At 50.2% G+C, this 16,469-nt stretch overlaps 1 pseudogene; it reads left to right on the forward strand.

Annotated features, from left to right (window-relative positions):
• Window positions 1-12,288: 12,288 nt before the first annotated feature.
• On the forward strand, window positions 12,289-15,842 carry LOC123094111 (uncharacterized; annotated as a pseudogene).
• The last annotated feature ends 627 nt before the right edge of the window (window positions 15,843-16,469 follow it).

The following is a 16,469-nucleotide window of genomic DNA, read 5'->3' on the forward strand; positions in this document are numbered from 1 at the left end:
TTCCCTTTTTCACTCGGAAGTGAATCATATTTGACATTTAGTCGATTGGTTCTTCACAGAACTCCTGTGATCTTGTGGCTCGCTACTCAGAGCTGGAACAAAAACATACTCAAGTCGAGCTGAGCTTGAAGCTGGTTCAGGAGAAGCTGACAAAGGCAAAGGAGGAGACCGAAGGTATGTTTGGTGAGACCCTGACGACTGCTTTTCCCCTTGCTTGTTTCAGCATCTGATCTTGCTGTAACTTGCAGGTAAGGTAAGGGAGGCCCAGCAGAAGAAAGACCTTGAGCTAGCTGAGAAGATCAAGCTTGCTGACGAGAAGTTAGCTTCAGTCACCAAGCTCGAACAAGACAATACCAATCTGAAAGCTGCTCTTGGGATTGCCAACAAGGAGGTCAGTCGACTGAGAACTGACAAAGCTGCCCTGACCGACCAAGTCAGCAAATTGACTGGGAAGAAAACTGATCTGGAGGCCTTCCTGAGTGGACTTGCCAAGAAGCTGTTTCTTATGCTTGAAGGTAAACCTCTATGCTTGGCAGACATTTCCAATTGTGATTTTTCCATTCGACCATCCTCTTGACTTAGTGACCACCCTTGCAGAATTTTGTCAAAACTTTGAAGAAGAAACTAGCCGGCTGGAGCCAAACCTCGACCCCGTCAATTCTCCGGTGAACGACGAAGTTGCCATGGAAGTTTTCCGACTGGAGTCTCGTGTTGCAACTGTCGTGGACTATCTCGCAAGGCTGAAGGCCGCCACATCTCGCATCGACTCGACGCTCTGGCCTGAGGAGACACTTCAGAATGACCTTGAGTCGCTGATGGCCCGCTTGAACACGATCCCTGGTCGAGTGCAGGAGTGGAAGAAGTCTTCGGCTCGGTGTGGTGCAGATGTCGCTCTGTGTCTGGCCCGAGTCCACTGCAAAGATGCACGAGAGGAGAAGCTGGCGGCCCTTCGGGTGGCCAATACCAAGAAGCACGACTTCAGGTCCTTTATGGAGACTTTCCTTGCAGCTGCCACTCGGATCGCCGACGGAATTGACCTTGATGAATTTGTTGCACCTTCCAGCCCTCCACAGGAGGGGTAAAAAACTTCTTCTGGCTCGACGCTTTAAATTTGCCTCGGTATGCCGAGTGAAATTGTAACCGACAAACCTTAACGGGCTTGACGCCTGAGCACTTTCGGTTCCTTTAGATATCGATTCAAACTTGAATTTGGTGCTTGAATATGATTGCCTTCGGCTCGGAATGTCTTTTGCAGGTTCAAAGCAAGGTGCCTGTACTGCAATCGACTTATTCTTTAGTTCACTTAGGCGAGCACTGGGCTGCAGCTAAGCCCCCCGAGTGAGAGGGTTGCTCTCCACTCGGCAGGGTTTTTATACCTTAGGCGAGCACAGGGCTGCAGCTAAGCCTCCGAGTGAGAGGGTTGCTCTTCACTCGGTAGGATTTTTATAACTTAGGCGAGCACAGGGCTGCAGCTAAGCCCCCGAGTGAGAGGATTGCTCTTCACTCGGCAGGATTTTTATAACTTAGGCGAGTGCTTGGACTGCAGCTAAGCCCCCGAGTGAGAGGATTGCTCTTCACTCGGCAGGGTTTTTATAACTTAGGCGAGCACGAGGCTGCAGCTAAGCCTCCGAGTGGAAGGCTGGCTTACCACTCGGTAGGATTTTGATAACTTAGGCGAGCACGAGGCTGCAGCTAAGCCCCCGAGTGAGAGGATTGCTCTTCACTCGGTAGGATTTTCACAACTTATGCGAGTGCTTGAACTGCAGCTAAGCCCCCGAGTGAGAGGATTGCTCTTCACTCGGCAGGATTTTTATAACTTAGGCGAGCACGAGGCTGCAGCTAAGCCTCCGAGTGGAAGGCTGGCTTACCACTCGGTAGGATTTTGATAACTTAGGCGAGCACGAGGCTGCAGCTAAGCCTCCGAGTGGAAGGCTGGCTTACCACTCGGTAGGATTTTGATAACTTAGGCGAGCACGCGGCTGCAGCTAAGCCTCCGAGTGAGAGGATTGCTCTTCACTCGGTAGGATTTTTATAACTTAGGCGAGCGCTTGGACTGCAGCTAAGCCCCCGAGTGAGAGTATTGCTCTTCACTCGGCAGGATTTTTATAACTTAGGCGAGTGCTTGGACTGCAGCTAAGCCCCCGAGTGAGAGGGTTGCTCTTCACTCGGTAGGATTTTTATAACTTAGGCGAGCACGAGGCTGCAGCTAAGCCTCCGAGTGGAAGGCTGGCTTATCACTCGGTAGGATTTTGATAAACTTAGGCGAGTCCTTGGACTGCAGCTAAGCCTCCGAGTGGAAGGCTGGCTTACCACTCGGTAGGATTTTGATAAACTTAGGCGAGTCCTTGGACTACAGCTAAGCCCCCGAGTGAAAGTCTGGCTTATCACTCGGTGGGATTTTGATAACTTAGGCGAAACGGATTCGCAGCTAAGCCTCCGAGTGGGAGTCTGGCTCACCACTCGGTAGGATTTTGATAACTTAGGCGAAACGGATTCGCAGCTAAGCCTCCGAGTGGGGGTCTGGCTCACCACTCGGTAGGATTTTGATAACTTAGGCGAAACGGATTCGCAGCTAAGCCTCCGAGTGGGGGTCTGGCTCACCACTCGGTAGGATTTTTATAAACTTAGGCGGAACGGATTCGCAGCTAAGTCACCCACTGAGGGGAATTTCATTGGACAAAAATAAACAGTGACAGATAGTGTGGAGGAACTATGACACTATTATTTTGAGGTCCATGAACTACAAAAGTACTTTATTGCAACTCATCCGAGTGGTAAAACTTAAGTGTAAAATGGGCGGAGTAGCTCCGCGTTCCAAGCTCGGGGCTCGTCGATATTATGCTCGACGTTGTAAAGACGGTACGCCCCGTTGTGGAGAACCTTGGTGACGATGAAGGGGCCTTCCCAAGAAGGAGCAAGCTTGTGTGGTTTGTGCTGATCCACTCGGAGAACTAAATCCCCTTCCTGGAAGGCTCGACCTCTCACATTTCTGGCGTGGAAACGACGCAAATCTTGTTGGTAGATGGTCGACCGGATCAGAGCCATCTCCCTTTCTTCCTCTAAAAGGTCGACTGCGTCCTGCCGCGCTTGTTCAGCTTCTGCTTCGTTGTAGATTTCAACTCGAGGAGCATTGTGGAGAAGATCACTCGGCAAGACTGCTTCAGCTCCATAGACCAAGAAGAATGGAGTTCTTCCGGTCGACCGATTAGGCGTGGTCCGCAGTCCCCAGAGTACAGATGGAAGTTCGTCGACCCAAGCTCCAGCCGCGTGTTTGAGATCACGCATCAGTCGAGGCTTCAGTCCCTTGAGAATCAGTCCATTAGCTCGCTCTGCTTGTCCATTCGACTGCGGATGGGCGACTGATGCGTAGTCGACCCGTGTGCCCTGGGAGTCGCAGAAAGCTCTGAATTCCTCTGAGTCAAAGTTCGACCCATTATCCGTAATGATGCTGTGCGGGACTCCATATCTGAATATTAGTTCCCTGATGAAGCTAACAGCAGTACCGGTGTCAAGGCTCTTGATTGGTTTAGCCTCGATCCACTTGGTGAACTTGTCGACTGCCACCAGTACATGCGTGAAGCCACTTCGTCCTGTTCTCAAAGGACCGATCATGTCCAGCCCCCAAACTGCAAAAGGCCAGACGAGTGGGATGGTCTTCAAAGCTGACGCAGGCTTGTGCGACATATTCGAGTAGAACTGACATCCCTCGCACTTATCTACTATCTCTTTTGCCATCTCATTCGCCTTGGGCCAGTAAAATCCGGCTCGGTATGCTTTGGCCACGATGGTCCGAGAGGACGCATGATGACCACAGGTCCCCGAGTGGATATCATTGAGGATGAGTCGACCTTCTTCTGGTGTTATGCACTTCTGACCGACTCCAGTCGCGCTTTCTCTGTATAATTGTCCTTTGATTACGGTAAAGGCCTTAGATCGACGGACGATCTGTCGAGCCTCTTCCTCATCCTCCGGAAGCTCTTTCCTCAAGATATATGCGACATACGGAATCGTCCAGTCGGGAATGACCACCAAAACCTCCATGATCAAGTCGACCACCGCTGGGACTTCGACTTCAGTCGGATCTGTGGCGCTCTTGGGCTGCGGAGTTTCTTCGGTGAAAGGATCTTCTTTGACTGACGGAGTGTGTATATGCTCCAAGAACACACCACTCGGAATGGCTTCTCTCTTGGAACCTATCTTTGCTAGATCATCAGCTGCTTGATTTTTCAGTCGGGGTATATGATGGAGCTCCAACCCCTCGAACTTCTTCTCCAGCTTCCTCACTGCACTGCAGTATCCAGTCATGGCTGGGCTTCTCACGTCCCACTCTTTCATCACCTGATTGACCACTAAATCCGAGTCGCCATAGACCATTAGGCGACGGACGCCGAGTGAAATGGCCATGCGCAACCCATATAGGAGGGCCTCATATTCTGCCTCATTGTTGGAGGAATCAAAGTGAATCTGGAGCACATATCTGAGCTTATCTCCTCTGGGGGAAACCAGGACAACCCCAGCACCGGAACCATTCAACATCTTAGAGCCATCGAAAAACATGGTCCAATGCTCCGAGTGAACTTCAGTCGGCTGCTGTTGTTCAATCCACTCGGCGAGGAAATCTGCTATCGCCTGGGACTTAATGGCTTTCTTTGCCTCAAACTTGATATCAAGGGGAAGAAGTTCAATCGCCCATTTGGCCACTCGACCAGTTGCATCTCTGTTGTGCAAAATCTCTGATAGTGGAGCGTCGCTGACGACTGTGATGGAATGGTCAGAGAAATAATGAGCAACCTTCTTTGTGGTCATGTATATTCCATACACAAGCTTCTGATAATGAGGATATCTCTGCTTGGATGGAGTCAAGACTTCAGACAAATAATACACTGGGCGCTGAACTTTGAGAGCTTTTCCTTCTTCTTCCCGCTCGACCGTTAGCACAGTACTGACGACTTGTCCTGTGGCTGCGATGTAGAGCAACAGAGGCTCTTTGCTGATTGGAGCAGCAAGCACCGGCTGGGTGGAGAGCAGAGCTTTTAGCTCGGCAAACGCTGCATCAGCTTCTGGAGTCCACTCGAACTTGTCAGCCTTCTTCATCAGTCGGTAAAGAGGCAGTGCCTTTTCACCGAGTCGTGAGATGAATCGACTTAATGCGGCCAAGCATCCAGTAAGCTTCTGGACATCGTGCACTCGCACAGGGCGTTTCATTCGGAGAATAGTGCCAATCTTCTCTGGGTTAGCGTCGATTCCCCGTTCGGAAACGAGAAAACCGAGTAACTTGCCACCAGGAACTCCAAATGTGCACTTTGATGGATTGAGCTTGATATCATACCTTCTGAGGTTGGCAAATGTTTCGGCGAGGTCAGCGAGCAGGTCGGAACCTTTTCGTGACTTGACAACAATATCATCCATATAAGCTTCCACATTCCGACTGATTTGGGTGAGTAGACACTTCTGAATCATTCGCATAAATGTGGCTCCGGCATTCTTGAGGCCGAATGGCATGGTGATATAGCAGAAGCACCCGAATGGAGTGATGAAAGCTGTTTTTACCTCATCGGGCCCGTACAGACGGATCTGGTGGTACCCGGAGTAAGCATCTAAAAAGGACAACCTCTCGCATCCCGCGGTCGAGTCAACAATTTGATCTATGCGAGGGAGAGGAAAGTGATCTTTCGGGCAGGCCCGGTTGATGTGCTTGAAATCAATGCACATTCGGAGCGACTTGTCCTTCTTAGGAACCATGACGACATTAGCGAGCCACTCGGAGTGGTATATCTCTCGGATAAATCCTGCCGCCAACAGTCGAGCCACTTCTTCACCGATGGCCTTTCTCTTCTGGACGGCGGACCGCCGAAGATGCTCTTTGACTGGTTTTGCAGACGAGTCGACTCTTAGGCGATGCTCAGCCAGTCCCCTGGGAACACCTGGCATGTCAGCGGGCTTCCATGCAAAAATGTCCCAGTTCTCACGGAGGAACTGGATGAGCGCTTCTTCCTATTTTGGGTCGAGTGTTGTGGAGATGCGGGTCGGAGCTGCTTCGGGGTCGGTCGGGTGAATGTGAACAGGCTTCGTCTCACCGGACGACTGGAATGCAGACTCTGTGGCGGGCTTCTTGGATCGCAGCAAGTCACTCGGATCTGCGTTTTGCTTGTATTCTTCGAACTCGACCGCTGTCACTTGGGAATCGGCAATCTTGGAGCCCTTCTGAAAGCACTCCTCTGCCTTCTTCCTATCACCGGTGACAGTGATCACACCTTTGGGACCGGGCATCTTCAATTTGAGGTACACGTAACATGGTCGAGCCATGAACCGTGCATAGGCTGGTCTCCCCAAAATGGCATGATATGCACTTTGAAAATCCACGACCTCAAACGTCAACTTTTCTTTGCGAAAATGCTTCGAATCACCAAACACTACGTCCAAAGCTATCTGGCCGAGTGACTCGGCCTTCTTCCCTGGTATAACTCCATGGAAGCTCATGTTACTAGTGCTCAGTCGGGACATCGGAATGCCCATACCTTTCAATGTGTCTGCATACAATAAGTTCAGCCCACTTCCACCATCCATCAGCACCTTTGTCAGTCGAGTGCCTTCGACAACTGGATCGACCACCAAAGCTTGCCTCCCGGGGGTGGCAATATGAGTCGGGTGATCAGATTGGTCGAATGTGATGGGTGTTTGAGACCACTTCAGATAATTTGCCTTTGCTGGGGCAACCATGTTCACCTCTCGGTTAATCACTTTCAGTCGACTTCTGCTTTCCACATCTGCAAAGATCATCAGAGTGGAGTTGATATGCGGATATCCTCCCTCACTGTCCTCTTTGTCTTCGGCCTTGTCCGACTCCTTCTCCTTGTCCTTAGACTGTTTTCCCTGAAACTGCTGGATCAGGAGTCGACATTGGCGAGTGGTGTGCTTTGGGTAAATGATATTCCCCTCTTCATCTTTCTTCGTGTGAATGTGACACGGCATATCCATCACGTCGTTCCCTTCTTTATCCTTTACCTTCTTGGGGTTCCAGGATCCTTTTGGTTTCCCCTTAAACTTTCCTTGAGTCACGGCCAGAGCCTCTCCAGGAGCTGCCGGTTCAGCCTTCCGCTTCTGTTTCCGACTGGTGTTTCCTTTTTCCGACTGACTCGGCTTGTGCTTGCCGCTTCGGAGTCGGTCTTCTTCTTCGCCGTTGGCGTACTTGGTAGCAATCTCCATCATCCGACTCAAGGTCATGTCACCGGTTCGACCAAATTTCAAACTCAGTTCTCTGTTCTTGACGCCGTCTTTGAAGGCGCATACTGCCTGATGATCAGAGACATTTTCCACAGTGTGGTGCAAAGTGATCCACCTCTGAATATACTCTCTGAGAGTCTCATTAGTTTTCTGCACGCAGACTTGCAACTCTGTCAATCCCGCTGGTCGCTTGCAAGTCCCTTCAAACGTTCTGACGAACACTCGGGACAGATCTTCCCAAGTGTAAATGCTGCTAGGAGGTAATTGAGTCAACCATGCCCTGGCAGAACCTTCCAACATGAGGGGCAAATGCTTCATGGCCACCTCGTCGTTCCCACCACCGATCTGAACTGCCACTCGGTAGTCTTCAAGCCAAGTTTCAGGCTTAGACTCACCAGTGAACTTGCTGACTCCTGTTGCCAACCTGAAATTGGGGGGGATAACTGCGGCTCTGATAGCTCTGCTGAAACATTCAGGACCAGAAACATGTACTCGACTGCTCGTGGGTACATCTCTGTCGAGTGCGCCTCGATGGGCTCTGTTCCGGTCGACCAACCCTTGCACGATAATGGATCGCGCGTCGAAGCCTGGCTCTCTGGGGTCAACTGGAACCCTACGCCCTGTACTGTACTGACGCCTATCATCTGGCTGCCGAGGAGCGTAAGACCCACCCCTCGGAGGGGAATAGGGCACTCGACGCCTATCATCTCGGTCGAGTCTGTCGCCATATTGATCTCGCCGATTCTCACGCCCTTCGCGCCGCGGAGGCGATCTGGGGCTGTGAGCCGACTGAACCGTATTCACAGTGACAGATCGACTGTGAATTCTGTTGCGCGACTGAGACACGGCTGAATTCTGATCTCCTGCTGCCCGGAGCAGATCCCTGATCTGCAGCAAACCTCTGCCAGCTTCCGACTGCGAAGGCTGAATGGACTCTGCTATACGGGTCGCAGCTGCTAAATTCTGAATTGGGGTTCGATATACCTGAGTCGGCGGGAAGAGTTGACGTCGACTGGTGTCGGGAACTCGTTGCCGCGCGCGCTCGTCGAGTGCTCGCTGAAGGTTCTCCAGTCGAGTGCGCTCGGCCAAATTGGCCAGACGCGCCTCCTCCAAGGCACGAGCCTCGGGGGTTTCTCCTGCGATGGGAATACGCAGGGGATCCTCGTTCCTGCGGCGAAGCTCTTCTCTTTGCAGAGAGTCGAGTGGCTCGGGCTGGTACTCTTCGTAGCCTCGTGCAGGGTCGCCGCCGTCACCTGCTCCACCACCACGGGCGAAGCCAGGAGGGCTGTGGGGCCCGTCGACCATCAAGATTTCCGCCGCTGGATTACTGCTTCCGCACTCGGATGCAGTCTCTACGGAGCCAGTCGACTGATCGAACAAGCCGTAGAGAGATTCGTTGGGCTCGATTGCCGCAACTTGGGTAGTGGCCGATTGGCGAGCCACCGCGTGACTCACCCATCGCTGAAGCCTCGACCGGCCTGAGCGCTTGCGCTGGCGGGAGACCGGGAGGGTGGACGATGGAGGAGCCGACCGATACTGGGTCGACGGTTGCCGCAGCAGAACGCCGCGGACACATGCGCGAAAATGCGTCGCACCGCGGACGGGGAGCGCGTCTACGTCGAGTGGAGCCTCCTGGAGCCATGCGGAGTCGTCGGCGATGAAGGTGAGAGCGCCGAGACGGATCTCTTGACCCTCGACCAAAACTCCAGCAGACACCATGATGAAAGTACTCGGAAGAATCGCAACTTCTCCACAAAATCGCTAAAACACCTGCCCCACGGTGGGCGCCAACTGTCGTGGTTCTAAGCCTGACAGTAGAGTGGGGGGTAGGTATGGAGAGGCAAGGTCCTAGCTATGGAGAGGTTGTAAGCACAAAGGATGTACGAGTTCAGGCCCTTCTCGGAAGAAGTAACAGCCCTACGTCTCGGAGCCCGGAGGCGGTCGAGTGGATTATGAATGTATGAATTACAAGGTGCCGAACCCTTCTGCCTGTGGAGGGGGGTGGCTTATATAGAGTACGCCAGGACCCCAGCCAGCCCACGTAGGAGAGGGTTTAAGGTGAGTTAAGTCTGGGGCGTTACTGGTAACGCCCCACATAAAGTGCCTTTACTATCATAAAGTCTACTTGATTACAGGCCGTTGCAGTGCAGAGTGCCTCTTGACCTCCTGGTGGTCGAGTGAGTCTTCGTGGTCGAGTCCTTCAGACCAGTCGAGTGAGTCCTCGTTGGTCGACTGGAAGGCGACCTCTTCTAAGGATGTCCTAGGGTAAGTTACTTGGATCAGGTCCATGATCCTACCCTAGGTACACAACCCCATCAGGGAGATCATCCTTGGGCGGGCTACAGGGTTGTATTCGGCGTTAGAAGACACTATGCGACAAAAGAGAAATCATGAGTTATTATGGAGTCCGGACACTTACAATCTCGCCAGGGACTTGGCCCTTGAGGGCCACTCCTCTTCGCCGTCTCCGGCGTTGGTGGAGTAGTCCGGAGGAAGGGTCCTTCCCTTCTTGGACCCTCCGGCCTCCCCAGTTGGGGAGGCCTTCCTTTTCTTCTCTTCCCCCGTTGGGGAAGAAGTTTCTTTTTTCTCCTCCTCGTCTTCGCGGGAGGAGTCCGCCTCGGAGTCATCAGATGATGAGTCTGATAACACCAGATGACGGGAACTCGAAAGAGTTCCCGTGGCCTTCTTCTTGGCCTTCTTCTCCGGCACCATGTGAGGTGCCGGAACCAGCAGCCCCGTTAAGCGGGCGTCCGCTGGGTCTTCTGGCAAAGGAGCCGGACAGTTAGTCTGCCCGGCCTTCTTCAGCCAGTCCTGTCAAAGGAGAGGGAGTTTAGATCCCACATAGAGTCAAACTATGGAAAGCAAGTGTCCCGTAAAGGATGATATAGCTTACCTCGCCAGCCTGATGCTGCGAGCTGAATCCGCAATCTTCGGTGGAGGATGCGGGAGCCTCGGCGCCCTTGAATAGCACCCTCCAGGCCTCTTCGTACATAGTGTCGAAGAGCCTGCTCAAGGTCTGGTGTTGCGCCGGATCGAACTCCCACAAATTGAAAGCTCGTTGTTGGCACGGGAGAATCCGGCGGATGAGCATGACCTGGACTACGTTGACAAGCTTGAGCTTCTTGTTCACTAGCTTTTGGACGCAGGCTTGGAGTCCGGTCAGCTCCTCCGAATCGCCCCATGTCAGGCCCTTCTCTTTTCAGGAGGTGAGCCGTGTGGGGATACCATATCTGAATTCGGGGGCCGCTGCCCATTCAGGGTCACGCGGCTCGATGATGTAGAACCACCCCGATTGCCACCCTTTGATGGTTTCCACGAAGGCGCCTTCGAGCCATGTGACGTTGGGCATCTTGCCCACCATGGCGCCTCCGCACTCCGCTTGGCGGCCGCCCACTACCTTCGGCTTGACATTAAAAGTCTTCAATCATAAGCCGAAGTGGGGCTGGATGCAGAGGAAGGCCTCACACACGACGATGAACGCCGAGATGTTGAGGATAAAATTCGGGGCCAGATCATGTAAATCCAGGCCGTAGTAGAACATGAGCCCCCGGACAAATGGGTGGAGTGGGAGATCCAGTCCGCGGAGGAAATGGGGAAGGAATACCATCCTCTCATGGGGCCTGGGAGTGGGGACGAGTTGCCCCTCGTCCGGAAGCCGGTGCGCAATGTCGTTGTGCAGGTGTCCGGCTTTTCGCAACCTTTTGACGTGCCCCTCCGTAATGGAGGAGGCCATCCACTTGCCTCCCACTTCGGACATGGTTGGAGAAGGTCGAGGCGAGATGTGCGGGCTTGGGCGCTGGAGCTCGAGTGCGCGGAAATGGATAAGCAAAGGAGGAAGAAGGCGTAGGTAAAAAGGTGGATCCTTATCCCCTTATATGGACGGACGAAAGTATGCGTCCCCACTAGCCTGATAAAACTCGCTTGTCTCCCAAGCTCCGTAATCAATGGCGCGGTTGGGTTACCCACGCCCGTATTGATGAGAATCCCGGAATAAGGGGACACGATCTCTGTTTTGACAAGACGTGCCAAGGAAACCGCTTCGCTAAACGCGCTGAGGTGGAACAATAAAAATGATTCGAGTAAAGGCTTGGCCGTGGTGTGACGTCATGCCACGAAATACGTCAGCAGATTGAACTTATGTGAATATTATTCTCTCTACGGTGGAATCTGGAATTTATTTTGCAGAGCCGGACACTATCCTAGTGTTCAAAATCTTCTATGGATTATTCGGAGAAGGAACCCGCCTTGCAATGCCGAAGACAATATGCGCGCCGGACTCGTCGTCATTCAAGCCTGGTTCAGGGGCTACTGAGGGAGTCCTGGACTAGGGGGTGTCCGGATAGCTGAACTATCATCATCGGCCGAACTCCAAGACTATGAAGATACAAGATTGAAGACTTCATCCCGTGTCCGGATGGGACTTTCCTTGGCGTGGAAGGCAAGCTTGGCAATACGGATATGTAGATCTCCTACCATTGTAACCGACTCTGTGTAACCCTAGCCCTCTCCGGTGTCTATATAAACCGGAGGATTTTAGTCCGTAGGACGAACAACAATCATACCATAGGCTAGCTTCTAGGGTTTAGCCTCCTTGATCTCGTGGTAGATCTACTCTTGTACTACCCATATCATCAATATTAATCAAGCAGGACGTAGGGTTTTACCTCCATCGAGAGGGCCCGAACCTGGGTAAAAACATCGTGTCCCTTGTCTCCTGTTACCATCCGCCTAGACGCACAGTTCGGGACCCCCTACCCGAGATCCGCCGGCTTTGACACCGACAGGGCCCTTCGGCTGTGCGGTAGGTGGGGGCGTTTCGGTCAAAGTTGTCAAAACGCGACCAACCCGATGCCCCCATCCTAGCACGGGAAGACTTCGTCGTTAAGTTAACCAGGCATTGGAAGGGTCTTCGAATCCCACAAAGGGAGGAATACGTCTGGGGAGAGATTAGTTGGGGCTCCTCGGATGTCCGAGGTATAATATTCCAACAAAATTCTGGTTGCTTTGGAGATAGGCACATTGAAAAGTCGTTGAACCAGTTTCCAAGGCCGAAGTTTGAGGACGATGAACAACTTGAAGAGGCTGAGCAGTGTCCTCGGCTTGAAGACCGGTTCGGGGTCTACTGATGGTGTCCTGGATATGGCTGGGCCGAGGACCCCAAAACCACCAACCAGTGAGCAGCGTTAGTCAAGCATCATGAAGTAATCTAGATGGGATCCTCCAAAGATTTGTCGCACACTCCAAGGCACAAATGTGATACTTGGCATGTTTATTCCCAAATGTAACCAACCTAGGTGTAACCCTAGGTATCCCGGGTGTCTATACAAGCCAAGGGCTTCAGACCACAGAGGTAGATTCATGCATACATACAATCTCGAGTTAGATCAACCTTAAGTCTGTACGCCATCCACAATGCAATAAAATACAATACATCCTTTTGAACAGTCCGGTGAACGTTCATGGTAGAGAAGTTCTAATAATTTTAAATTCATCTCAATTTGTTGATGTTAATTACTACTAAACTTGCAGTCAAAAGAAACGTGCCATCTTACTGAATGTTAATCAACTTGGTATCCTTTTATTTTTCTTTAATAATTATTCTAATTTGGACAGGCCGGTGAACGCAAGGGCATATTTTATAGTCTCAATCTCAACTATTAAAGGGGAGTTGGTAATTGTACGTTGGCGCGGGCCACCTCCCTTGATGAAAATTTGGACCAAATTTTAAATCCAAACAATTTCGGATAACCAGCCTAGCTAAGGTGTTCCCGTGAAGCCTTGACCATTGAATATGCATGTCCCCTTGACGCCCTAGTGAAAGAATAACTCTGCAGATCGATAAGCTTTTCAGAAACAAAGAAAAAACCTTATATGGAACTCATTAAAAAATTCTTTTGTTCCGAACAAGGGCATGCTTTGCTTTCCCAGAGATGGCACGACGCCAGGCAGTGCCAAGAACAGTACATGAATTGAAACGCCCGATCGCCACAAGATCCAAAAGGCTTTGCGCCAAGGCACCCCGGCCCGACTACAAAGCAGTACGTACAAACCCACGGCGACGAAGACTCCGAAGCTCGAACCACTTCCATTCCCACCACCGCCCGCCTCCCGTCAACGCGAGGAGCGAGGGAGCGCGGCAGCCGCCGGGCCGGAGGAAAGCGCGTCATCCACTGCGACGTCGAGCCGGCGCCGCGGGATGCCGAAGCTGGCCGTCGCCGCCTTCCTGGCGCTCCTGGGCCTCCACTTCCTACCAGCCACCCACTTTCGCCACCTAGACAGCCGCGACCATGGCCGCACCTGGGTCCCCTTGGATCCCTCGTGCCACCCCCAGGCCCAGGTACTGCTGCCGCCATGTTTCGCCGTCCCGTCTGGCTCCCCGGCTCTCTAGAGCTCCCTGTTATCTGTATTCTCTGTATATTTCTCGTATGCATATGATATTACTAGAGCTGGGATTATTTTCCCGCCGGCAGGATCTGTCCCACGAGGCTACAAGCGTAGATGTCTTCTCCTGGATAAGCTGTCTGGATCTTCGTACTCTTGCTGTGCTCACAAACTCCACCCTGTCCAGCTCAAGGTGCAGCTTCTGCGTTTCACTTCACGTGTATTTCAGCAATTTTGTTACAAGGAAATTGGCACAATAACACAATTCAACCTTAACTACAGAATATTCTGCAACTGATATACAAGAATTTTGTTCTGCATGATGAAGCTTCATGATTTTTTTATTCTATTTTAAAAAAGGAGGATTACCTCCGACCTGATGCATGCAGCCCCTTTATTAAACAAAGTGACCAAAAAGTTTGTAATCCAGAACAAGCTCACACAGAGCTGAACAAAAAAGTATAAAGTGGCACAACCGACGAAAGTAGAATGAGTTGACTAAACACATATCCTATTACTGGACCGTCATCCAAACCGGTTGTCTGAATTACTTGCATGAAGCTTCATGATTACTTGCATGTAATATCAAGTGACAAACCCCATGTTGTATAAAAGTGATAACCCTTAATTTGGTATCGGATTGTTTCACCTATGTGGTCTAGTGATATAGTACTAGAACTTATGCCGTGTCTTGTCTTCCAAGTACTTTTTGAGTGGTGCCTTATATGGTCATCGTGTTTCCTTTTCCTTCTTTGGCAGCCATCCGCATGATGTATCCTTCAATTTCTTGATACCTGAAGGAGGCAAGGATCAATTGCCCTACTACAAGCTAAAATCAGCACTACCAGCTGATTCAAATATTACTTTTACTAGGTGACCACACAGATTAAAATGCTCATTTATTGTTGGAATTCCAGTGTCCTCATACTTATTACCTCTTCAGCCAAAAGCAAATCACGGACAAGCTAAATATTACCACTCCAGAAGGAAACTTTCTTTGGGCAGTCCGCAATGAATTGTCACCAATCATTATCACAACAACTCAACTCTCGCGAAAGAGATATGTTTATATCTCAGAAGACTCAATCATAAAGGTACTATATGCATATGTCTTATGTATTTATTCAAACCTGTTACGGAACTTCCCAAGAAAGAACCATTTATCCCATTAAGACCTTTTCTGCCAGAGTATAGGTTCTATTCTGTTGCTGGTTCGCTCTCTCAATCATCTAAGCTGTCATAGTGAGTAGTAACTGTTAATAGTTTAGATAGAATGCCCCAATTGCACATCAAAAATTTATTGGGAGAAGTTTGTATGGACCATTTGCATTAGTACTGTTAATGATTGAAAATTTTCCAGTCTTTAATTTGCACGAAACAGATTTACCCATATTTTTGAAGATATCAGATCAATCAACAGAATAGACCTGCTTATTGTAAGTGACTCATTTTTTTGCTGGCTATTAATAGGATCATATTTCCAGGGTTATAAGGCATAGGTCCATGGAACATTTTGAGCATGCAAATCCAATTCTGCAACACAAAGCATAATCTATCACGTCCAAGTATACACAAAGCAAGCATTTTCTTAGTATCTTCCGCATTACCTTATGTGTAACATCACTCTCCTACCCAGGGAAAAATTGAAGACCTTGTTCGCATTGATTTAGGCAGTTATGCCATCGGTGCTGCTGAAGATTGTAGCAAGCGCCTTGGTGATTACATCAGTATGGATGTTCTGAATGCTGTTCAAAGAATGGCTCCAAAAGGTTTGGTATATGAACCTTATGACAAGAACGCGTGCTTACTTGATTTTGATGTGCTTCTGGTGGAGCCACATAATCTAAAGAGGAATCTGATTCCATCTATCGCATTCTGGTCTAAGGTTGTCGACGTAGCTAATCAAAGGTCAGTGATCCAAAATGTGTTCCGGGCAAACATATCCATCATCCGCATAAATTAGAAAAATCATATTCACCTAGGTATATTATAACACCATTTCCGATACATCCATTTTCAGGGACAGAATCAGGTTGGGAATGACTATAGCCTTCTATAAAAATTATCTAAAGCTTCCAACAAATTGGAAGCGTGCAAATGCTAACACAGATATTGTCTACTACGATGGACCCAAGAATGTTTGCTCTGAAGATGACGGACAGCATCAAGAAAAAGGCTCCGGCAAGACCTGGCAGCAGTACCTTGGTCAGAAGTCTGAAGCCATACTGAGCACCTGAAATAAGATGTCACTTCCTCCTATGTTCTCCATTGTGCGTTAGTGAAAGATCAGCATTTGGGATAGGGTTTCAGCCTTTCGGGTGTAGTACAAGATATATGATGTTGGTTACCTATTTACCTATTGCACATACAAGTGAAAGATCTCGCACGTGCGCGTGGGCTTGTGTGTGTTTTCCAAATGCTCACTAAAATATTGTACGGTAGACTGATTCCTTTCAGCCAAGCCAAAAGTATGTCTTTTTTGTAGAAAAATAATTTAAAAGCATAAGCTTGCTTTGATCTACAATTTTTTCCATTTCGAAATGTTGAATCAAATGTGCATTCTGCACAGGAAATATTGCATTCGAGCTGGCCTGCTCGTGGGATGGCACGGCTAAGTAGGGCATCCGGTTTAGGAGATGATGGCGTAGTCCACGCCCGCACAATCTGTCTCATGGGATGGCACGAACCCAAAGGACCGCTGTCGGTGGTTCACATCGGCCGTTTAGGGCCTTCTCTCTGTGCTGAAGAATAAAAGGAAGGAAGGAATAGAAAAGTTGTGCAGGGTTACACAGTACAATTTTTTTTCTCTTTCTGCACTTTGTGTGTCTTCTCTCTGATGATCGCTGGCGAGCTGAGGGCGGGGT

Source organism: Triticum aestivum, chromosome 4B (genome assembly GCF_018294505.1).
Source record: "Triticum aestivum cultivar Chinese Spring chromosome 4B, IWGSC CS RefSeq v2.1, whole genome shotgun sequence".
In the NCBI taxonomy this organism is placed as follows: Eukaryota; Viridiplantae; Streptophyta; class Magnoliopsida; order Poales; family Poaceae; genus Triticum; species Triticum aestivum.